The sequence below is a fragment of the Myotis daubentonii genome, chromosome 11, assembly GCF_963259705.1.
Source record: "Myotis daubentonii chromosome 11, mMyoDau2.1, whole genome shotgun sequence".
Taxonomy (NCBI): Eukaryota; Metazoa; Chordata; class Mammalia; order Chiroptera; family Vespertilionidae; genus Myotis; species Myotis daubentonii.
In genome coordinates this window covers 36,850,899-36,876,331 of record NC_081850.1, presented here as the reverse complement: position 1 = coordinate 36,876,331, position 25,433 = coordinate 36,850,899, and the positions used below count along the sequence as shown (strand labels likewise).

The 25,433-nt window shown below is 45.4% G+C and overlaps 1 protein-coding gene across 1 annotated transcript in view; it reads left to right on the top strand.

Annotated features, from left to right (window-relative positions):
• The window catches only part of KANK1 (KN motif and ankyrin repeat domains 1), a 192,992-nt gene that overhangs the window by 16,808 nt on the left and 150,751 nt on the right, over nucleotides 1–25,433 (top strand). The window contains exon 2 of the mRNA XM_059656816.1: nucleotides 2,560–2,649. The gene's annotated coding sequence lies outside the window, so the exon portion shown is untranslated. The remainder of the gene's footprint in view (nucleotides 1–2,559; nucleotides 2,650–25,433) is intronic.

Below are 25,433 nucleotides of genomic sequence, written 5' to 3'. Positions count from 1 at the left end.
ATACTAAGTGGCAATAAAAAAGAACAAATTACTGCTACATAGAACATGATGAATCTCTGAGTAAAAGAAGGAACAAGTGTACATGTTGTACGAATCATTTATATGAAGCTCAAAAAGAGGCAAAAAATAAGCGATGGTGACAGAAGTTAGAATAGAGCAGGAGGTGGTGCAAGGAATGTTGTGACAGGGCAGGGGTATGGGGTGGGGGGCAAGGGGGTGCTGGGACCCTGAGGATATTCTCTATCTTTGACTTGGTTGCTGATGACATGGATATGTTTATTTTAAGAATTCATCATGATAAATATTTAAGACTTACGTATTTTACTGTATGTATGTTATTCCTAATTTAGAAAGTTTGTTAAGATCAAGCATTTTAACATAAATAAACCAATAAGGCTTATTGGCTGAATAAAGAAAAAAGTGAGAGAGAAGAGAAGTGATGTCTCAGAAGAGAAGAGAAAAGACTCCTTTAAACTGGCGTAAACATACCACCATCAACAATAAGGAATTTGTTGGAAGGAACCCAGTGAAACCCAACAGTGTGGTAGCCCGGCAGTCCTCCTGGGCGTTGGGGAGTTAGGGCCCGAGTTACGATTTCTTGGGGGCACTCATGGTGTCGCGTCTCCAGCATTTGCACCATTCCTCGGCTTTTCTATAGAGACCCCTTTTCTCTACTTCAGCTCACGTGGTAGAAAATGGCAGGCCAGCCCTTGTTTATCATGACCTCCTATTTCAAGCCTAACTCCTTTTTAATGCCTTACTAGAGGCCTGATGCACAACATTTGTGCAGGGGGCTCTGCCCTCGCAGCCTCGGCTTCATCCGGAAGGTCGTTTGGCTGTCCGGTCTAATTAGCATATTACGCTTTTATTATTATAGATAGTTATGAACCAGGAGGTCACGGTTCATATGCCTGGATTGCGGACTCGATCCCCAGTTGGCGTGCAGGAGGCAGCTAATCAATGATTCTCTCTCATCATTGATATTTCTATCTCCTCCGTCTTCCTTCATCTCCGAAATGAATAAAAATATTTAAAAAAAAATTTCTAGCCCTCTCTCCCTCCCTGTTGATTGGCTTCATTTCCCCCTGTGTCCAGTTAGCTGTGGCCAGGGAGGTTGGGATTAGGTAGCAAACAAAGAAGCCAGATTAAGGACAGGTGGATTTTTCTAGAAAGGGAAACGTGTGAGAAAAAAAGATTGCCATTTTACCACATGGTCTCCTGCTGAAGGCAGGCTTCCTCCCACTTTATCCAGCTAGTATTTGGAGCAGGGGGTCGGGGAAGTCCCCAGAAATTCTTTGTTCCCTCCCAACCACATCAGACTCTGATGTCTACTTCCAAACAGGACACCCCAGCAGCTTGACCCTGATTTCTTGCGGAGTCTCCCTGAACTCTGGTTTTACCAAGAGCCACCACGAACTGGCCTTGTAGAGGGAGCTGCTGTTACTTTGTACCATTTCGGGGATTATGGGATAATTTCCCAGATACATGGTGAGTCACATCTCTGGGGTATAACTTTGTTTCAGATGATAGGAAATACTGTTCCTAACTTGATTGAAGCCTAACAGTGCAAATAGCCATTCTGATCTCTATTTCGGGCCTGCTAAGGCTGGTGGAGAGAACCATGGGCCCCGGATTCAAAGCAGAGTGTAGCATTCTCTCCCTCCCAGTCTCTGGAGGTTTACAGTTTCCAAGGTCTGTAAACCTTGACTTGGAGATGCCTGTATGGGATTTCTTAGCATTGCCCTTTACCTCTCCCTAGGCACCTTTCTTTTCTTTCTTTTTTTTTTTTTTTTAAAAAAAAATACATTTTATTGATTTTTTACAGAGAGGAAGGGAGAGGGATAGAGAGTTAGAAACATCAATGAGAGAGAAACATCGATCAGCTGCCTCCTGCACGCCTCCTACTGGGGATGTGCCCACAACCAAGGTACATGCCCTTGACCGGAATCGAACCTGGGACCCTTCAGTCTGCAGGCTGATGCTCTATCCACTGAGCCAAACCGGTTAGGGCTCGCTAGGCACCTTTCCACTGGGCCTTCCTTCCATTTGTTTCCTCCCATGGAAAACAGACTCTCACCACAGCCTCTGGATATGACAACCTTTCAGCTTAATCCTAGTAAGTTTCTGAGCTCCTCTGGACTTCCAGCTTGCCAAGACCTAGCGCACGTTGTGAGAGGTGGTGTTGAATGCTTTTCCTTCAGAAATTAACTTTTAAATGACTTGATGTGTTTCATCAGAGTAGCTATGAGAGGAGCCTTATCTCCTCTCATAGCTAGGGGTGTTGCTTTCCTTTGGCTTCCAGAAAAGAAATGGAGAGTTCTAGTCATTTTCATCAAGCTCTGTTTTAACCGATCATTTGGAAAACGATTGTATTAGATCTTATTAGTAAGACTCCCAGGCAGGGACTAATAGTAAAAAGCTAAAATGAACCTCGGCTTTTTGGGGGGGATGATTTCTATATCTCATAAAATCCCAGGCAGTTACATTTCCTTGTTTTGCTGGGAGACTGGTGTACAGGTTAAATTTATAACCTTGATTCTTGTTTTATCCCCCTATCAGTTCGAGATTAATTACGGGACTGTGGAACGTTGAGCTGTTGAACTTTATCTTCTTTGAACCTACCATTGTTCTCAAGAAGGTCTCCTAAAGGTCAGTAACTTAAGTTTCCCCTTTCCCCTAAAGCATAAATTTATAAGGCAAAAACCTTAAGTAGAAAAAGGGAGGTGTTTTTTACAGGTTATTAGAGTTGTTATGCAGATGGCCAGCCTGAAAATCCACTGGCGGTAAGACCTACATGCCCATCTACCTTCATTAGGCTGCTGTAGGTATTAATTACTCCGTTGAGCGTGAAAACATTTTAAAAAGTGTTGGTTTCATTTTTCAGCTTAGATGCTCAGTGGCTTAAAACAACATTTTAATTTCTTGTTCATATTACAAGAAATGTAATGGCCCTGCTCCAAGAGTCGTCTTTACTCTAGCTCAGCAGTTCTCAACCTGTGGGTCGCGACCCCTTTGGGGGTCGAACGACCCTTTCACAGGGGTCGCCTAAGACCATCGGGAAACACATATATAATTACATATTGTTTTTGTGATTAATCACTATGCTTTAATTATGTTCAGTTTGTCACAATGAAATTGGGGGTCACCACAACATGAGGAACTGTATTAAAGGGTCGCGGCATTAGGAAGGTTGAGAACTACTGCTCTAGCTAGATCCAGGCTGAATGGGCCACCCCAATCTGGGACATAATCTCCTGGGAGTAGGAAAGGGTAAGAAAGGAAAGGACCAGTGGCTGAAGCAAGTCATTGGGCTAAGCCCACCCAGCAGTGAAGTAGGGGAGTAGAATAATTCCTCCATCTGAGGACACTGTCACGTGACAGTGGGAGGTATAATCCTCTCATGGGGAGGGCAGCAAATAATTGAAACAACATAATCTACCACAGTGGTACCCTATATTTAATTCAGAGGTTTAATGGCCTGTATGCTAATGCAGAAACAGTTTTTAGAATTGATTAAATCTGTATTTCAGGGTTTATTTTGAAAAGGTTATGCTTCAGAAATCTGCCGAGATAATGGAAAATAGGGTCTAATTTTTGTACACAGGACTGATTAATCTTTTATGAGCTGGAAAGCTGTGCCCACAGTTTGGTAACTTTCCACTCATTGTTTCTCAAAGGTCTAGACCTGTATTTTAATCAAGAAATTACTCTTATTACTTTCTTGACTTTAGTTCTTGATTTTTCATGTATTACACTCTATCTCATTGGTCATTGTTTTTTTTGTTTAACTGCTTGAAATAGTTGGGTCTTGGCCGCCAACTAAAGGCAGATGGTTCTATCAAGAGAAGGGTAGAGAAATGGAGGTCTTTGGTGAAATTAAAATGTATTAGGGCCCAGTAAATATGCCTTGGTATTTTTTCTTCCAAACGTGAAATTGCTGAGCTATTGCTAATATCCTTAATGGGAAATGTCTATCTTACCATTTAAAAAGTACAAAATCAGCCTTAGCTGGGTTGGCTCATTGGGTAGAGCATTGGGTCATGGACTGACGGTTTCCGGCTTTGATTCTAGTCAAGGACACGTACCTAAGTTGCAACTCAATCCCTGGCCCTGGTCCGGGCATGTGTGGGAGGCAACCAATTGATGTGTCTCTCAAAATGATGTTTCTTTCTCTCTGTCTCTTCCTCTCCCTTCCACTCTCTAAAGTCAATGGAAAAATATCCTCAGATAAGGATTAACAACAACAAAAAGTACAAAATCAGAATCTTTTTTAAAAATATATTTTTATTGATTTCAGAGAAGAAGGGAGAGGGAGAGAGAGATAGAAACATCAGTGGTGAATGAGAATCATTGATCGGCTGCCTCCTACATGCCCCACACTGGACATCAACCCCGCAACTTGGGCATGTGCCCTGACCGGGAATCGAATTGTGACCTCCTGGTTCTTAGGTCGATGCTCAACCACTGAGCCACACCAGCAGGGCAGGTTCTGCAGTTTTTATGTGAATGTTAAAATTTCCGCTTGGCTGCCTTTTACAGTAGGTGGACCAACCCTCCACTGGTGATGTTGAATGCTACACTCTGGGCTCTTTCTGCACAATTGACCTGCCCCAGTTATGAACGAAAACTTGATTTGGAGAAATAGTGTTCATTCATGAAATTCTAAAGGATGTTACACACTTGTTCCATCGAAATACTGGGTACTTGGGAAGCCATACTTCCTTTTCCCTCTAATTTCTTCTGTGGGGTTAGTATGTGTGATATCCTCAGCTTACATGACTGAGGATAGGAAACAGTGTAAGAAGCAACGACAGGAAACTCTCCCACTTCACAATCCCTTTTGTGTCTCTCGGCAGCCCTTTTTAGAAGAATCCTTAGAAAAGTTGCTATAGGGTGGAGTAATGCTGGGACATTTCTTGGGAAAACATTTGATTGATTGAACAATGTGAGTCCTGTAAGAAATTGTGATTTCAGTATTTGGCCAAATTTATATCCCACTGGTAAACAGCCATGTTGGACTTGACGGTATCTTTTTTGCTGACTAATTTAGGCCTCATTTAGTATTCCATTGTATTTTCCCTTGTTCTGAATTTGATATTTTCTTTACTGTTTTTAAAATTAAGGTAAATATAGTTCAATCTAGTTTTAAGACTTGCCTGAAGCCCTTTTTGGAACAAGGCTGGATATAAGTATATATATCATGCTTACTTGGTGTATTTGAAAATTTTAAGAGGGCTGCACTTATATGAAGTAGAGAGAGAGAGAGAGAGAGAGAGAGAGAGAGAGAATGAATGGGAATACCAGATAACACTCCTTTATGTGCTCCCCTTATCTCCTTTATTGTGTGCTCAGGGGGAGGCTGGGGTCCCTGTTCCTTGTACTCAGACTCAGGGCCCTTTTGCTAATGAGGGCGGAGCTCCTGGTGTGCCAGGGCCTCTGCACTCCAGGCCGAGGACCCGGGGGGGTTGAACTGGCAGAAGGCAATGCGATAATGGGCACTTCTGCAGGGGCAGGTCAGGAAGGGACTGCATACTAACTGTTGGATTTGGAGTTGATATTTCCCAGGGAGCTACTTTGGCATCTACCCCAGCTGACTCTCCAAACTCTACTCTGCTTCTTAGGCTGCAGTGTGTTGCCAGCCTGCGCTCTCCCGACCTCCAGCCTCTGGCCCGTGCTGGCCTTTCTTTTCCTACTCCTCCTTGGTGCTGACCGCTGTGGTAATCTAGGCAGAACGGACCAAAAGCTAAACACCTGGACTGCTGTGCAGTAGCTTCCCATAGAAGCATCTTCTCTGAACTTGGTTCGACTTGATGTTCCTGTTGCTGTTACTGAAGGGTAACGTAAAGCGTGATCATGTTAACTTCTCCTACACCTGCTGGTTTGCCGCCTGGCTCGCTGGCCACTCCTCGCTTCCCTTTGCTGGTTCTTCATTTCCCTGATTTTTGGAGGACCCTGGGTCTCAGTCCTTGATTTTTTTGGTTCTTTTCTGTAGATACTCCCTTGGCGACCTCATCCAGTTTCATGGCGTTAGTTACTATCGATTCTGGTTATTCTCACATTTATTTCTCCAGCCTGACTTCTTTCCCCAACTCCACTCTCATATGTCCAACTTCCTGCTCGTATCTTCATCTGGATGTCTGGCAGTGCCTCAAACTCAGCATGGCCAAAACAATTCGTGGTTCCCCCAGTCTCATTCTTCCCACCATCTTCTCTGTCTTGATGGATGATGGAATCCAAAATCGGTACGCTCATCCTCACTCTTCTTTCTCTCACACTCCACCTCCAATCTTAGCAAATCCTGTTGACTCTGCCTTAGAAATATATCCAGAATCTGCCTCCTTCTCCCCTTTCCCACTGCCACCATCCTCTCACTCACCTGCATTACTGCAATGGCCTCATAATTGCTTTCCCTGCTTCTGCCCTTGCAGTCTATTCTCAACAATGATCCTTTGAAAACAGAAGTCAGATGGTGGCACTTCTCAAACCCTCTGCTGGTTTCCCGTTTCCATAAGAGGAAAAGTTTTTACAGGGAACTCCCTGGCTTTCCTGAGCTGCTCCCTTGTTTCCTCTCTTAACTTCCTATCCTGGCCCTGTCCTCTCCTCTCCCCTCTCCTTCTTGTGTTTGGCCTCCTTGCTCTTCCTCAAACATACCTGAATGCTTCCCCTTAGGGCCTTTGCCTGAAGCAATCTCACCTCCATATTTACTCTTGGTCCATACTGGGTGTCAATTGTCTCAATACAGTGGGGCCTTGACTTACGAGTTTAATTTGTTCTGTGAGGGAGCTCATAACTCAAATTACTTGTATGTCAAATCAAAAGTGAACGAGTGAGACACGTGATGCTGGGCTGATGTTGTGGCGTTCACTTTGAGGGTCGCTGCGCCAACTAGCGGTGGGGTATCTGAAGGTAGCCCGTGACCCGAATTTTAGCTCGCAACTCAAAGCAAAAAATTGGCTGAGAGATGACTCGTATCTTGAAAAACTCGTTAGTCAGGACACGCGTAAGTCAAGGCCCCACTGTACCTTAAAATTCAGAATTACAGTCTGCCTTCCTACTCCTGATCTCCTTTATCCAGCCCTTCCTCTTCTTTTGTCCCATAGCATAACAATATAGTGTGTAATTTACCTATTGTGTGTATTGTCCATCTACTGTAGTACCTGTAGGGCTTCCCCAGGGCAGAGATCTTTATCTGATTTATTGGCTGATGGTTCCCAAATTCCTAGGACCGGGCCTGGAAAGATAGTCGGCACTGACTTAATAGATATTGGGTGTTGAGTGAACAAAGGATTCACGAGGCCTTCAGAACCCCTCATGTGAGGAAGCGTATGTTTCAGTTCACTGTTAGGAAAACATGTTTCCCTGATGAGCAGGGACTTTTTGTTATTTTCCCCACTTATGAAAGTTATTGAAGTCGTATTTCCTTTTCTGCTTTGGCTGTTAGGATGCAAAAAACTGTTTTATGCTCAGTTGTGATTGTGACTCTGCTTCAGTATGTCGGTAAACATACAACCCTCCCCTCCTTTCTCCTTTCCCCCGCCTTCACTGGGTGGAAACATGTATTGTAGTTATTTTTATTTTTGACAACAGCAGTCTTTTATTGTTAGACCCTGTAAGTAACCTTTGGAAGTGGTTTATGAAAGAGATCTGTTTGTCTTAGCTTATAGCTGGTTTTCTTTTGAACTTCAGCGAGGTCAGCACCATTGTTTCTGGTAGTATGCGACTTACTAGTTTGATCAGTGTTCTGAAACACTAATTTTGGGCATTCTGTTTCTCTGTAGGCTTTTATTTGATTGAATTACACTTAGACACGTATTAATATACTTGTAAACTGTTACTGTCAATCCCAAACTCTTGCTTCTTAAACCCAAGGACCCTCATTTCTGACAGAATAGCCATTGAAAGAATTTCTTGCCACTGTTCAATAAAAGGAATTGTTGGCTAAACCCCAAAAGGATCAAATTAATGGCAGGGTGTTCAGTCTGAACAAATGGATATCCTAGTGCGTGCTTTTCGGACGGGGTCAATTTTAGGGGGTTTTCAAAGCCATAGGCTTAACCGTCTTCCTGGAACTTCAATTCTGCTTGAAATTTTTGGAGAACTCTCTTTAGAATTTGAACAGTCTTAGCAAGTGCTGTCACATAGATTGTAAAAATGTGTAGCATTTCCTCTTTCTGAGTTGGCCAGCTTTGAGTTACTGACTCTAATAAGTGTTGGGCTTTTATGTCAGCAGCCTGTGGCGGTATTAGTGCCGGGATCTAGGAGAGGAAGCGACACGGGGTTATGCCCGTTGCCCTTCTCCCCTGGCTGTGGCTCAGCCGTTAGGACTGGGACTGGGGATTTCACAGTGACCCCTTAGGAACCGCACAACCAGTTTACTAACAAACTGAGTTTGTCACCTGAAGGAGCAGTAGTTGTCTGTTTGATCAGTTCCCGAAGGCATCCCTTTCGGACTGTCCTCCTCAACCCTGAGGTGCTCTTCATTTCTCTTTCCTGGATCCCTGGGGGTCCTCTTTCCTTGTGGCCTCTCTTGGTCTCTCACCTTGGTAGGTAGAGGGCACTGCCAGCAGCTTCGGAGAGAGGTTTCGAGGGATACACATTTTTTGAGATTTGGCATGTCTAGATTATTATTATTATTTAAATATTTTTATTGGTTTCAGAGAGGAAGGGAGAGGGAGAAAGAAATAGAAACATCAATGATGAGAGAGAATCATCGATTGGCTGCCTCCTGCACGCCCCCTACTGGGGATCGAGCCCGAAACCCAGGCATGTGCCCTTTTTCAGAATCGAACCTGGGACCCTTAGTCCATAGCCACTGAGCCAAACCAGCCAGGGCTAGATTATTATTTTTTTTATAGATTTTTACTGACTTTAGAGAGAGGAAAGGAGATGGATAGAAAGATAGAAACATTGATTGGATGCCTCCCGCACACCCCTCCTACTGGGGATGGAGCCTGCAACCCAGGCATGTGCCCTGGAATGGAATCGTGACCTCCCGACCCAACCACTTAGCCACACCGGCCAGGATATTTTTATAGTTTTAAATATAGCAGCATAGTATTTCTTTTTAAAGGCTCCATATTTTGTTAAACTGGCTTCTTATTGATTCTGCTATTTGCATTAGTGCTGCAAGGGATAACTTTGTACATACATTCTTTTGTTCACATGGGATAACATAATAAATATGGAATTACCTGGTGAAAGGCTCTGTGCATTTGTACTTGTAATAGGTGTCACCCCAAATGTCTTCCATAGAAGCTGTGCTAATAAGTATGGGCTCACCAGCAAGGTACATGGGATGTTAGGCAACTTCTTAATCTTTGCCAGTCGGTTACGTGAAAAATGGTATCTCCTGTGGTGTTAATTTGCATTTCTCGTAGGAAGGTGAGCATCTTTTCACGAATCTATTAAGAGCCTTTCTGTGAACTGTTCTGTCCTTTGCTATTGGGCTGTTAGTGATCAAGTTCTGTCACTTTATGTATAAGGAAATGCGCCCTTATCTATGATAAGAATGGGAGTTGTTTCCAGGTTATTGTTCATCTTTTGACTTGGATTACGTTGCATTTCTCCATGTAGACAAATTTATCAGCTGCTTATTTTAAGGCCTTTAAATTTAATGCCACAAAGGCCTTTCCCATTCTAAAATTACTTTTTTAATTGTCCAGAGTTTCTTCTGACACTTGTTTGGTTGCAGTTTTTATATTTAAACTAGTGGCCTGGTGCACGAGTTCGTGCACATTGAAAGGAAATTAATTAGAAGAAATATTTTAATATCACTATTTGCCCTTTCTTTATAATAGAAGTGTCAACCAAATTCACTATCAACAATGACAGATCAAAACACATGCATGTGATTGGTGCCAGCGAGAGCTTTATATGTATTGCGCATATGTGAGTCAACTTAGCCTTTTATAGATATAGACCTGCTTAAGTAGACCTGCTTTCTGATGTAGCTAAACTTTTTCCAGCCCAGTGAAGCTCCCCAACTTCTCTTTCAGGTAATTGTCAATAACACAGCAGTAAATATCAACATGAACCAGATTATTGTAGATCATGCAGGGAGAACAAAGGGTGAACTATTTAACTGCAGCAGTGTTTGACTATATTCTTTGCAGTGAGAATACCTGAAGTCATTTTCAAGGTCCACCATTTCTTACTTCTTTTCAGTCGGGTCAAGTTTCTAAGCTTTCTAAATCTCCGTTTTCTGGCTAATGAAAAGAAAATAGGATCCCACCGAATCTCCTATCTTCCTACTCCAGGACTTCTGTGAGGATCAAATGAGATGAGGCACGTGAAAACGCTTCACAGACATTTGGTTAAAGTGTAAAATGTTTGCACCTGGCTATAAAGCAAGTCGTGTTCCTGGGCTGAAGAGGAGGCTAGTCACTAGGGAGAGGAAGCTGGGTGTTGCTACGTGACGTCATTACCCAGATGGACACGGTGACCGTTTCTGGGCTGGGCTGGGCTATGAGCCGCATTTTGCACCCTGGGGTCTTGGTAGCATCAGCTGTGATTTGGTGGGCTGTTGCTCCAGGGTGGTGGCGGGGCCTGTATCTCACTTGGGGGAAGCTGAGTGTTGCTTTGTGGGTGCCAGGTCCATGGTGCCATTTCTCTGTAAATGGCCAGTGCGCATCACTGCAGCTCCTGTGTTGAGCGTCTCCCCCTGGTGGTCAGTGCGTGTCATAGCAACCAGTTGGACAGTTGGACACTTAGCATATTAGCCATACACACACACACACACACACACACACACACACACTCTAGAGGCCCGGTGCATGACATTTGTGCACTGGGGGCTGTGGGGGCCCCTCAACCTGACCTGTACCCTCTCCAATCTGGGAGCCCTTAGGGGAGCCCTCTCCAATCCGGGAGTTTCTGTCAGTCTTTGCAATCATATGAGCAAATTGTCTGAGACCCCAACTCAGTTTGGTTTGTTGCTCACAGAATAATAGAGGCATTTTTTTTTTCTTTGCTTCATTGGTAGAGATTTCCGGGAAGTTTTAGGATATCTTCCCTTTAATTTTTCCTAGACACTCTGACTTTACTTATGTCTCTCACCTTTGCTTTTCTTCCATCCCCCACCGCAACAGTAATTTGCTCCAGGCTCACTTTGCTCTAGTGCAGTGGTTCTCAACCTTCCTAATGCTGCGACCCTTTAATACAGTTCCTCATGTTGTGGTGACCCCCAGCCATACAATTATTTTCGTTGCTACTTCATAACTGTAATTTTGCTACTGTTATGAATCGTAATGTAAATATCTGATATGCAAGTTGTATTTTCATTGTTACAAATTGAACATAATGAAAGCATAGGGATTAATCACAAAAACAATATGTAATTATATATGTGTTTTCCGATGGTCTTGGGCGACCCCTGTGAAAGAGTTGTTCGACCCCCAAAGGGGTTGCGACCCACAGGTTGAGAACTGCTGCTCTAGTGTCTAGGAGATCTGTCTGCCACCAGAACTACGATTCCCAGCATTCCTGGTGTTCCCCGCGCTCTGGGCTTCCACTTCCCATCCTGGAGCTGCCACCAGAACTACTATTCCCAGAATTCCTGGTGCTCCCTGCGCTCTGGGTTTTCCCTTCCTGCTCTGTTTCCGTCCCATGGCCTCCCACTCTGCCAAGTCCTCCAAGCCGCCAGCTCTCCCTCTCTGCTCTCTGTCTCGCGGCTTGGGGAGCCAAGTTCCCCAAGCCGCTCCACTCTCCGCTGGCTCTCCCGCTCTGCTCTCCACCCAGCAGTTTGCGGGGAGCGACTGCGGGAGCCACGTCCCCCCAAGCTGCTGGCTCTCCCACTCTGCTCTCCGCCTGGTGCCTGTGTATGCAAATTAACCCGCCATCTTTGTCGTTCCTGATTGGCTGGTGGGCGTAGCAGAGGGATGCTCAATTTACATGTTTCTCTTTTATTATATAGGGTATATATATTATTAATCTATCTCAAACTGATTTTAGTAAGTAGGGAATCTCAATTTACTTTTTAAAAGATGGCCACTGGTTCTCTTAACCACTTATTTGATCATCCATTTATCCCTTTATCATGTACCAAATCCCACAGACTTTGTTTCCATCTCCTGATTCTTCTGTTCTCTGGACCAGTTGATATTAACCAAAAAAATTTTGCAGTGACATTTGAAAATGAACTATTCAAAACTTAAAGAAAAGCAGCCAGAATTTTATGTAATTCAAAAGAAGTATACTGAGCTAGATTGGTAAAAGTCAGAGTTTTCTAACTCAAGGTTTATTATTTATTTATTTTTCCAATGAGGGGAATCAGGATGCCAGAACAGGGGTAAGAAGGACTTAATTATTCACTTTGGGGATCAAGATTGGCTTCCAGGTCTCAGAACATGTAACCTTGAGGGATGAAAAAAAAAAGGGGGGATTAAATAGGTCAATAATTTCAAAGCAGAATTCTTTTAAGTTTGCGAGTTGAATGAAGAGACTTGATTGTGGGGACTCGGTCATTTGAGATGCAGCTCTTGGTTCACTCAGGTGATGAAAGTAGAGCACCCATCAGTAGTCAGCAGCGCTGATTTCTTTCAGTGAAAAGCTTTTATTTGCGATGAAAAAGGAGACTGCAGCGAACCACGGACCATTTCCTTCTGAACCTTGACAGCCTTTTGGCATCTCTCCTCAGTTATCCCTCGGAAATAGCCCAGAAAGTGTGCGTGTGTCTGTGTGAGCCAGGCTGTTGTCGTATTAGATTGTGACACCAGGAGAGAGAAGAGCACCTGTCTAAATGCCCACCTGAGCTGTGGTGCCCACAATGCATGCGTACGAGAGGCATTTTGGAAACTGTTTTTATCCTGACGGTAGTGAATTTAAACCATTACCTCCCAAAGGCCAGACCTGCAGTTTCCCATTACATTGGGGGTAAAGGCTTTCACATGAATTTTGGGAGGGGGACAGACACAGACATTCAGTCCGTAGTCAGAATGTAAAAATAGCGAGTGGGCTGCTCTGAGCCCCTGTAGCCAGTTCTCTCAGCGGCCTCTAAGCAGAGGACTTAGGCACCACTTAGGCAGACAGTGTGTACAGATCAAAAAGTAACTTGAGAGAGAGCACTATCCTTTTTTAGGAGCTCTGAGCCTAAAACTTGTGTTTAAAGTCTTCCCGGCAGTGCCTAGAATGGGTCCAAGATCTTTCAGTGATTTATTGGTCTCATTTCCCTTCAGAAGTGAGAGGTTTCAGGAAAGAAGTGAAGCAGCCACTTGAATGTTACCATGATTTTGTTGTTGTTGCCATTTTAACTGTACAATTCAGTGGCATTAAGTACATTTACATTGTTGTACAACCGCCACTACCATCCATCTCCAGTTTTTTTCGTCATCCCAGACAGAAACTCAGCACCCATGCCAACTGATCCCCATTTCCCCTCCCCCCTAGCCCCTGGCAACCACCATTCTGCTTGTCTAATTGATACTCAGAAGCTAAGCCTTGCTCATTTGAGACTCTTCCCTGGCGCCTTGGCCTGGGCATCCAGCTTGCTGGTTAAGCTGGGACTAAAATGCAGCCTTAATCGCTGATGTTGGAGTATCTTGGAAGAGGGTAAAAACGGCTTGAGTTCACAATGAAGAAATGCACTTCAGATTTCTGGAGGAGATCAGAGATTTCCTTACCAGCAGTGGCATCTCAGTCAACCGTGTTTCTCTTATCTCTTGGCCCGAAAACAAAAGCTGGGGTTGTGGCATAATAAGCCTGTGTACACAGCTGCAGGAGGGAGCAGGGAGGTGGCTGTGTTCGGAGGCCCGGGGCCTTGGAAGATAATGGGGCATCTGGCCCCATGCAGTCCTTGGTCACAGCAGCTTTGGAATTGGATGTTGTCCTGCAGTGATGGCGACTCTTTGAAGAGAAAGGCACTTTTGAATATTCGCATTGCTTTGAAACCAGTGCCAGGAAGATAGTGGTTCTTACTGCTGGTCTGAGGCAAAGCTGGGTGTGTGAGGCTTTCATATGCAGGAACAAAGGTTGTTGGAAAAAGGAGGTAATCATTAATTTTGTGAGTGAAATTTGTTGAATTCCCAGGGCAGTTTGGAGGAGTTTTAGCTGTTTTGAAAACCCTTTGGTAATCATGGTACATCCCAAAAGTGAATCCCAGGTTAAGAGCATGAATTTGTGTTCTGAGTTTAGGTGTGCTGATGTGTGACGTTCTAAGCCTCACAAAATCACCTTAGGAATGATTAAGATAAACCAAGCGGTGAAGAATTAAATCGTTCTCCGCTAGTATGTCTATAGGACATATATGTCTGCTGCCAACACAGGCAGTCAGCATTTTCAGCTTGTATGCAGAATTTGTTTCCTCATCTGAAGAATGAACACAGAGGCAGAATGTTACTGGATTCTCTGTAAGGAACAGATCAAATAATGCATAACGCATTAAAGTGGCCAGCACAGTCTGAGTACTTAATACAGGAAACCTCTTATGCCCCTAGACGAGGCATATAAAATGGAAAGTTTTATACATACCATAAATATTTTTATCCTTCAAAACACTGTGACAGTCGTCCAGTCCTGAATTACTTGACTGACTTGAATACCACATCGTTTCTATTGGCTCACAGTCAGATGTCTGGACCATCCTGCCTGGAGGACCATCCTGCCCAGGGAGCAGTCCGGGATAACAGGGGCCGGCTAGCCGCTTCCAGCCAGCCCACCAAAGCGGGGGCATCTCTAGTTCCTGACAGAGTGAGGGAGGCCGATGCCAACGTCATGTGACGGTTCCTACCCCTGATGTTGTTTTCCTCTGCAGAAAGTGGGCTGGCATTTGTTTTCAGTAGCTGAGTTCATTATCCAACTGTCTCCAAGCCATACCTCCCCTTTCCCATGTTTATGAAAAACAAAACAAAATGACTAGGCACTCACATCATCCTTTTAGAAGGATCTGGAGATTCATTAGCTGACACTCCCTGAGTCTACAGATTTGGGTGGAGATAAGGAGAATAAAAGCCACCCGGTAGCTTCTACCACTGTGCTCTTTTATTCACAGGGGTCAGCAGGGGTTTGCAGCAGGGTGGCAGGGGGAAGGGGTGGGCGAAGATACAACCCGGTTCTGTGGTCTCATGCACCCAAATAGTGCCTCCGCTCTGATAACTGCCTGTCTGGGTTTACTTGGAAAGGGCATTGAGTAATTAATAGTGGGAGTGTGAAGAATGAGCCTTGAGACCCACCCAGCGTGTGGAAATTCAGAAAATGTCATGCAGAAATGTATGTTTTCCCAGCCTGTGAGTCCAAACAATGGGATTGTTGGAAGAACTTTTGAGACTTGTTCTCTTTTTTTTGAAAGCATGATTGTCTTCAGTGGGTACATGTGCTTTGCTCATAAAAATTTGTGCTTTAACCACATTGCTGGCGGGGTTGAGCTGTGGATTTTACTACCAACAGAAAGTAATGTGAGCGGTGATGTCTAACAAGCACGAAGAGATGTTTTTTGGGGGTGGAGGGAACAAAGGGGGACAATCCCAGCTTTTATGCAAGAAAATGCTGACTGTGTTGGCAGCAGACACATCTGTTTTTTGAACATACTAGCAGAGAATGATTTAATTCTTCACCACTTGGATTTATCTTAATCATTCCTAAGGTGATTTCCCTCCTCTTAGTTATGCAATATAGCCTGCTGGCTGACATTTAACCATTGACTGTTAATCCTGGGGAATGAACCACCATAATTTATGGTCAGGGGTACAGATGTAAAGAGACAGAAAAGACATTCAAATGCTTTTAGTGCCTTTTTCCCATCCCCATGATGTCTTCTCCCAGAAACCTTAGGAAAGCACCAAAACTAAAAAAAATTTTACAATAAGGAAAAAAAAAACCCTCTCCTTCTTCTGTAGTAGAAAATTCTATGAGTTTCTGTAAACTCTGGCTTTACCTTGCTCACGAAGGAACAACTGTGGTGCTTTCATTTTCGATGTGTATTCTAATTCCCTGGACGGAGATGGGTGGAGGCGGGGAGAGGGAAGGCCTCTGAGGTGGGACGCCAGGCCGCCAGGCCGGAGAATTGATGTCTTTGAGGATGCCCCCGTCCCCCTCCTGCTGGCTTCTGGACCGTGGGACCCAGCGCATCACTTCCTGTCCAAGTTGGCACTGACAGTGGCACAGTATCTCTGCCCAGTGTGCTCAAATGCAGTTGGCAAGTTTCCAGCAATGGAGTCATCCAGAGAAACAACGCACCCCCCTTTTTTCTTTCTCTGAAGTCTGGGGCAGCCTCCCTAGGCCTCAGTCCATCTGTCCCTTGCATTTTGGAATATCCCCACTGAGCCCCAAACCTTGCCATAGATTATATAGCAGTGGCTTTCTGAACACCCACCCCCCCCCCCCCCCCAGGCTCGCCTGTTTCCTCCTCAAAATGCTTTCCTGTGGGAGAAAGGAAAGATATTGCCCTCCCAGTCACTTTCCCCTCTACACTAGGTCAGAAAGATAGCTCACACTCCTGAGTGCCTGTGTCTCCTACGAGCTCTAGGGCTTTCCCTGTGGGACCTCATTAATCCCCATAACAGTCCCGGGATGTGGGCGCTAGGATCATTCCCAAGTGTGGTTCAGAGACTGTCTGCCCGGCTCACGTGGTGAGGAAGTGGCATTCCAGAGAGAGCAGTTGACTCACAGAACAGCGAGGTGGGCTGTGCAGTAACGCTGGGTGGCAGGGTTGTCCCATTGGGTGGCAGGCCTGGTCCCCCACTTTGGGGCGTCACGTTCGTGGTGTGACATCCTCTGCTCTTAGCAATGTACTGTAGGCCTCTCCACGATAGTACGTGCTTTGCTTACCATGCTCTTCACTTCCTTTTGAGCCCTCCCTGGCAGTCCTCAATGTCCATGTGTCTATTAACAGTTCTGTTCAGGCAATTAAGACTTTTCTGTCATTCTCCTCAAGTCTTCCAGGCTCCACCCACTGCCCAATCCAGAGCCCCTTCCACAGTTCGTGGCATTGTTACAGCGGCACCCCACTGCCAGGTACCAAAATCTGTATGCTTTTTATCCCATCATTAACAAAGCCAACATGTTCAGTGCCCGAAATAACACAAGTGTATTGTCTCACAGTTCTGTAGGTCAGAAGGTCAACGCAGGGCTCGCTGGAATCAAATCCAGGGATGGGCAGGGCTGGTTCCCGGAGTCCATGGCTCCTGATTCCCCTCCTCCATCCTCACAGCCAACGACAAGTGGAGTCCCTTTCATGCTCCAGTTTTCTCCTGCTCCTTCTTCTGTCCTCTCTATCCTTTCTCTGACCACAGCCAGAGGCTGTGTGCTTTCAAGCACTCATCTAGTTACCTGGTACCCATGTGGATAACCCAGGCAAATCTGCTCATCTTAAAGGTCCTTAACCTTAATCACATCTTCAGAGTCCTTTCTGCCGTGTAACATAAATTACATAGGTTTGGAAATTAGGACTCGGGCCTCTTGGTGTGTTGTGTGTATGTCTGTCTGCCTGTCTGTCTGTCTCTCTGTCTGCCTGCCTGTGTCATTCTGCCTACCACACAAGGTAGGGTATACGTACACAGCAAAATTCATCTCTGGTCTTTGTTTGCAGCCAGCATTCCTATAGGCCAGCCGTGGGCAAACTACGGCCCGCGGGCCGGATGAATAAAACTAAAAAAAAAAAAGAAAGACCGTACCCTTTTATGTAATGATGTTTACTTTGAATTTATATTAGTTCACACAAACACTCCATCCATGCTTTTGTTCCGGCCCTCCGGTCCAGTTTAAGAACCCATTGTGGCCCTCGAGTCAAAAAGTTTGCCCACCCCTGCTCTAGGCCAAGCATGTGGTTACTAATACAACAAGCATTTTCTTCAGGGCTCATCTGCTCCACCTGGCTGGTGGCACACCCCTTGTGGGACAGGTGAGAGGACAGGTGAGAGATGAGCGGGAGCTGTGGAAAGGCCGAAAGCTCCCTCCCGTCTTTCAGCGAAGACAGGCCATGGAAGCAAAGGGACTGACCACGTGGGTTGCGACTCTCTTCCTTAATGTGACATTAAGAAAGAAAACGGAAACAACAGCAAAAACCTTTCCTAACGAAATGCGTACTAGTGCTGGGAGGTAAAACTGACCCTCTTCCTCACAGGCTCTTTCTCCTTCGGGCACAAAGCCACGCTACATTATAGTTAGAATGCTTGTCGTGGGAACACTGGGCCCCTTGGTGGCATTTGGCATGTTACTGAGCAGGGTCCCTTTGGGAGGACAGGAACCGTCTACTTCCCCACCTGGAATTCGATGCTGGTTCTCCTCTGACAGTGGGTTAGCCTGGAGGGCCCTTACAAGTTAAATCTTGTCTCGGGAAATAATTTGCTGGAAGATCAAAGCGTGGATGGGGTAAATTAATTTTTCAACAGACCACAGGTCTGGGAGAACGTAAATATTGTCTCTGAAGTGCTGCTGATGTCCTTGGTGAACGAGTAATTTTGGGGGCTCTTTTTTCCTAAGATTATAATTCTGCATTTGATTGACTCATGTCTTAATATGTTGGAAAAGAACTCTGAAACCTTGTGCCTAAGATAAGGCCCTAAAGTAACCAGTTATTTCAGCACCTAACTCATTTAGAGCAATGGGTCTCCAAGGGCTTTGTGAGGGAGGGGGTGACTTGGCCCCCTGGGGCCATTTGGCAGTGTCAGAGACATTTTTGGTTGTCACGATTCAGGGGAGGGGTGCTCCTGGCAGCTAGTGGTTTGAGGCCAGGGATGCTGCTAAACATCCCCACCGCAGTTATCCAGCCCCAAATGTCAACAGTGCCGAGGAGGAGAAACCAGAGGGACCACCTTCTATTTTTCACTTATTTGGATGTGTCTTTCACACTGCACATAGATTTAATTTCTCTGAGGGTCCATTTCTTTTCTCACTCATCACAGCACCTTGCCCTTCTTTGGCTCAAACATTTATTGATTGGGTTGACTTTTTCCCCCCCTCCCACCTTTGTTAAGGTATCCATCCTTTTCTCCCCTCAGAGCACAGTGCTTGGGGCAGTGTTGACAAGGTGACTTTGGCAGAGTCAGCACAGTATGGAGAGTTTGTCTGCACTTAGTCTCTACTTTCTGTAAAACGGAGGTAATAAAATAGCTAATCGAGGGTGATTGTGTTACCGGAAAAACTGGGTTATCCTCTTCCCCACTGGGTGCTGGGGATGGAGTCCTTATGATATATTGAGAAAAAGAATTTTCTGAGACCTGCACTGGAGATTGAGTGGTTTTTATTTGCGTGGCATTGCATCTCTGAGTTTCTAAAGTCCCATTTCCCGTAGTCCAGTCATAGAGGAAGTGTAGCTGGGGTTTTAGTAGAGCTAGAAGCCAAGCCAAGTGTCCAGAGTTTTCTTTCCATGTTGGACCTGGGTCCAGTTCAGCGTCAGGCTAGCAGCAGTCCGTGAGTCCGCGATGTGTGGGGTCCGCATGGGCAGGGCCATCTGGCTGAATACAGGGGAGCGCATCCCAAGCAGGAGGAGCCCCAAGAGCTTAAGAGGAACCAGGAGCACACAAGCAGCGAGAACGTGAGCTTCTTTGTTCAGGGAGTTGAGTACCCCAAATGTCCTCGCATTTGCAGTGGACACGCTCATTCTGACCAAGGACCTTTATTCCCAGGTGTGACTGACAGGAAAGCACCTTCGCTAGTCCCCCCCAGCTTTACTGGGTATGCACCTTTGCTCATCTTCCCTTTGCTCCTTTCTTGGTGTTAATAACTAGGTAATTACAATGGTATCATACATGTTCAAGAGAGATGGTATTACAAAGTGTGTGGCATGTAATAAGTGCTCAGTAAATGCCTTACTTGCCCAGGCAACTGATTAGGAGACCATAGCAAAGTCCAAGGGGCCTAAAGGCCCCCCGCCCCCCTTTTGGTAAAAAGTTGCATATAGAGGAGAGGCAGAAATCTCCAGCATTCAGGGATTGTTCTCACCTCTCCAGGAAGGAGGAAGAAAGAACTTAACAGCTTTTCAGTAAAGGTTACTGAAAGTAGAGATCAACAAAACATCTGAAGTACATGAGAGGCATGACTTGCCTCAGGCTAGAGCTATTTTAAAACTAAATTGACAGCTACTAGTTCAAGTTGGAACAATCCAGACGTAATTACAGATAACCTGCAAAAGTTCCTTCAAACAGGAGGGTTTCCCAGTCGGGGACTCTTTGGCAAAGGCTTTCTGGCCAGTTACTTGTTTGAGAGCCAGCTTAGAACAGAGACAGGAGGCAGTTGGGCAGAGAATTCTGTCTCTGTTCAGAGCAGAGCGTCAGTTGTCCCATTTGTGAAACGGACATCGTAATACTCCCCTCAGAGGATGGCTATGAAAATAAAAATGAAGGCGTTTTTGTGAGGCATCTGGCATAGTAAGTATACTTCATACACACACCTGTAAAAGTTAGTTTGAAATTTTCCCAGTTTTTTAAAAATTTAAATTCTTTATTGTTTAAAGTATTACATATGTCTCCTTTGCCCCCACCCCATTAACCTCTCCCTGGCCGTTCCCACCCCCAGCACATGCCCTCACCCCACTACTGTCTGTGTCCATGGGTTATCCTTATATGCATGCATACAAGTCCTGTGGTTGATCTCTTCCCCCCCCCCCCCCCCCCGTCCCATTGTCTGTACTTCGTGCTGATAATGTCTCAACTTTACGTCTCCTAACTGCGTGTTTTCCCAAGCTGCCTCTACTGATTTGTATTTGTAGACAGACATGCTGCTTAGTAAGTATAACCCTTCATATTGTTTCCTCTCCTTGATATTTTTCTTGAAAACGAGGTCCATGTCATGCATATGTTTTGATATCCCTATAATATTTGACACAGAGGGGCATTCTATAGCCTTGGTACTTATATTTGCTGCTGCTGATGAGCCATAACAAATTTGAGATAAGAAATTAATTAGAGGATCTGGCCAACACTGTACAGAGGATTAGGTAAGGTTGCCGCTGATGGGTGGAGAGGAGGGCAGATCAGCAGACTAAGTAAGTGCTCTGAAGGAGGACAGGCTGTTATGGGCACATAATACTGGGAACATGAGTGGAAGGTGGGAGTCGGAGGAGCTTAAGCTGAAACCTGTTGGGTGAGGTGGAGTTAGCCCGGTGAAGGGGCAGATTTGGGGAAGAGGCTGGAGGGGGGGGCGGCCAAGCAGCCTGTGTTTAGAACCAAAGAGAGTTTATTCGTATGTGACTTCAAATTGGAGGGTGGAGTTAGGTGTGTGTGTGTAGTGGGGAGGGGGGTGAGACCATAGAGGGCCTGGTCAACTATGTTAATGCATTTGATTGATTGATTGATTGATTGATTTTTATTGATTTTTTTTTTTAGAGAGAGGGGGGAATGGGAAAAGAGGAGTGTGGGAAACATTGATTTGTTGTTCCACTAATTTATGCGTTCATTGGTTGCTTCTCGTATGTGCCCTGACCGGGGATTGAACCTGCAACCTGGTTGTGTTGGGACGATGCTTTAATCAACTGAGCTACCTGGGCAGGCCCATGTTAATAAATTTTAAACTTTATCTTAAAGGTGGTGGGAAATCATTGGAGAATTTTAAGCTGGTGAGTGATATAATCAGAAGTGCAGGTTGGAAGGTTCCCTGGGCTTGGGAGGGTGAGGACGGCCTGAGGACTGAGGTGCCTGCAGGGAAACCCAGGTGAGGGGCATCGGAGCCTGGGCCAGAGCAGGGGCATGGTGCTAGGGAAGGTGGGGTTCTGGGTAGAGCCTCTGAGCTGACTGAGTGGGGAGAGGGAAGCGTCAAGTGCAGTGCCCAGGTTTTGGGAGGCCCAGCTGCTGCTCAGTCAGAGGCAGCCTGGGAGGTTTGTGGGGGAGGACACAGAGCTCAGTTTGGGACAGATTGAGTTCTAGGGCCTGCGGGGTGTCAGAAGGGAAGTGAGAAAGGAGAAAGGGCACAGCGAGCTGGGTTCTGGGAGTCTCCTGCAACTTGATGATCATTGCAGCTGTGAGGTAATATGACCACTAAGATGTGTGTGTGTGTGTGTGTGTGTGTGTGTGTGTGTGTGTGTGTGTGTGTGTCCTCCCCAAGTGTCAATTGTGCACAGGTTCAGAAGTCTTGGTGTAGGCCAGTGGTAGGCAAAGTCATTAGTCAACAGAGCCAAGTATCAACAGTACAACGATTGAAATTTCTTTTGAGAGCTACATTTTTTAAACTTAAACTATATAGGTAAGTACATTGTTATTAACTTAATTAGGGTACTCCTAAGACTTAGGAAGAGCCACACTCAAGGGGCCAAAGAGCTGCATGTGGCTCGCGAGCCGCAGTTTGCCGACCACGGGTGTAGGCGAACCTTTCGAGATCTTGTTCTGTGAAGAAGAGGGGATGGTGGGTGGTCGCTAAAGGTGGACCTGGGGACAGTGACACTCAGCTGCAGTCTCATTGGGGCCAGTTTTCATCTTGCCACCTCACCTCTCTGCCACATAATTCGTACTCATCAGGTTGTAGTTCTTCCACTGTTTATTTGTCGGTTGCCATTTTCACTAGCTACCTCCCACTCCTGCCCCCGCCCCCCCCCCCCCCCCCCCCCCCCCCCCGTAAATACTGTAAGGCACGGGAACCCTGTATCCTAATTTCTGTTTCTGGGCTCTTCGTAGGAAATCTGCATTTTAATACCATTAGTCAGGAAATTCTTTTGGCAACCAACCATAGCTTTGGCTCATCTAAAGTAGAGTCCATGATGCAGTGTCAGGTTGATAAGGCTTTAATGCCTGGCCAGTCACCTCCTTGACCATCTGGCTTGGGAAAAAAAGACAGGAAGTAGTCCTTGTCTTTGGAAGCAAGCCTTGCTCCTGGCGTTGGGGAGAAAAGAGTACACATGGTTCTCACCAGATAGGGTTGCAGCAGCTCTCCCAGCATTTTGGGAACAAATCAAGTGATTATCTCAACAATGTCAAAACGGTGCTCCCAGATTAGTAGTTGTGTGAGCATTTGGGGCTGGCTGATGAGGGGGAGGCTTAGTTAGCAGCTCCTTCCTCTGGTGTCCTTTTTCAGCCTTCTCAGATTGCAGCGTCGAAGTCCCCCAGACATGCTGGCTGCTCACTTGGTAATCTGTTTTACACGGTACAAAAGGTTGCTGGCTAAATTTTGTGATTCCTCTAACGTGAGGCAGACAGTGTCCTGGGTTCAGTGAACAAGAAAATTTACTGTAACGTGTGGTCAATGGGGAAGCACTTGAATTCACAGAACAGCTTTGGACAGTTCTGGGTAAGTTTGAAGGGCAAAGTTGCCTTTTCTGTTTCCAGAAATATATTACCCTACCACAGTGGGTAAATCTAAGCCCTTTGGACAAATGAAAACAAGCTTATTATTAAGTTTTGGCTAAGAGTGTGTTCAAGGTAAGGAGAAGGTATGGATTAAGAACAGGAAGTGTCCTAATTTTAAAATGATGGCTCTATCCGGTTAGTTGGTTGAGCATTGTCCTGTGCACCAAAAGGTTGCAGATTCGATTCCCAGATAGGGCACATTCTTAGGTTGCAGGTTTGATCTCTGGTCAGAAAGGCAATGTTTCTCTCTCTCTCCCTCTCTCTCTCTCTCTCTCTCTCAAATCACTAAACATGTCCTCGGGTGAGAATTAAATTATTTTTTTTTTTAAAGAAAAGCATGGTAGCAGAGATGAATTAAAATGAATTGCTGGCCACATTGAATATGAGATATGCCTTGGTTGTGGGCATGTTCTTTCTGAATAACTTAGTGTATATGGTGATGTATTTTAAACTGTTCTATGAAATTGTCAAATAGTTTAAAAGATTGGGCTGATGACAAGAATAATCCTCCTGTATGGAACCATTATACCAGTGGTATAGGCGTGCTTGTTGTGTATCTGTATACATACAGCCTAACTACTCAGTCTACAACCCCCTAACATAGTAAAACTCACTCCAGCTTGTAAATTTTTGTAGTAGACCAGCCCATTTTATGAAAGGAGAAATGATGCTGGGCAGGAAGCAGGAAGTTTGGGGCTGAAGAATTTTGATGTAAAATCTTATTTCCAGTTATGGAAGTCTTTGGTCATACAGTTAAGAAGGAGCTTGAGATCATCTCACATTTTCACATTTTCCCTCATCAGGACTGTGGGAAATATTGGTAAACGTTTATCCTGTTTTTAAACTGCTCCATACTATCCTATATAATAAAAGAGCAATAGGCAAACTGACCCTAACAGCAGAACAACTGGGAATGACTGGTCACTATGACACACACTGACCACCAGGGGGCAGACGCTCAATGCAGGAGCTGCCCCCTGGTGATCACTGCACTCCAATAGGGGGAGCTCTGCTCAGCTACAAGCCAGGCTGACGGCTGCCAGCAGCAGTGCTAAGGATGTCTGACTGTAGCTTAGGCCTGCTCCCCGCTGGCAAGTGGACATCCCCCGAGGGCTCCTGGGCTGCCAGAGGGCTGTCTGACTGCCAGCTTAGGCCCGTTCCCCTGGGGAGCGGGCCTAAGCCAGCAGTTGGACACCCCCCGAGGGGCCCCAGACTGCGAGAGGTCATAGGCCGGGCTGAGGGACCCCCCGAGTGCACAAATTTTTGTGCACTGGGCCTCTAGTGAAATCCATAATCTTCCTTTATAATTACAATAGCATATGGTTATCTATGATTAAAGAAACTATTTCTCATTTGTCTTTTATGTTTTTTTTAATGGGTAAGTAATTAAGGGAAACTAATTAAGATCTTTCTTATACCTTCATAATATCAGTGGTTGTCCTAAACCATATTGTAAGCCCCCAGTGGAAAGGATTACTAAAGGTATTTCTCACGTTAGGCAGCCAGAAGAAGATATGTGGGAAAGAATCCAAACTCTGTTCTTAGAGTCATTTCAGTTATTAACTGAGGAGGGCTTTCTAAAGGTTTGTCAGTGATATATGAGGGATTCCTGATTTTGTCATTGCTGCAGGTGAACTTGGTACTTCCTATGCTGTTAAACCTTCAGCAGCACATACAGATGCTCCTGTTTGCTCCATAGACTATTATAATAGTAAATAGCAGAGCTATTTGCCAACAATCTTTAAAAAAAAGAATGCAAACAAATTTACATTTATTTAAACAGATATTCACAATGTTGGTGAAAAAAAATCCAATGTGTATAGTATGAGGAAATTTTTGTAAATCAACGTCTCCCTAACTAACTCACCATGTATTTATTTGTGTGTCTATATTTGCATAGAAAAAAATATATAAAACTAGAGGCCCAGGGCATGGATTCGTGCACCGGTGGGGTCCCTCGGCCTGACCTGAGAGAATCAGTGGACTTCTGTGCCACCGCAGCCAGCCTTACCCGCCACCTTGTCGGGCTCCAGCCCGCTGTCCACGTCAATCCTGCACAGCACGAAGTAGTGCGTGAAGCAGCTGGCACCTGGGGAGGAGCTTGACCCTGGGTTGGGTGCTGTGCCTGCCCGGTGCGTAGTGGGAGTGTCTACGGGAGAGGCTTGTGCCACTGCTGCTGCTCTCGCCAGCTGTCAGCCTGGCGTCTGGCGCCCATCTGTCAGCTGAGCG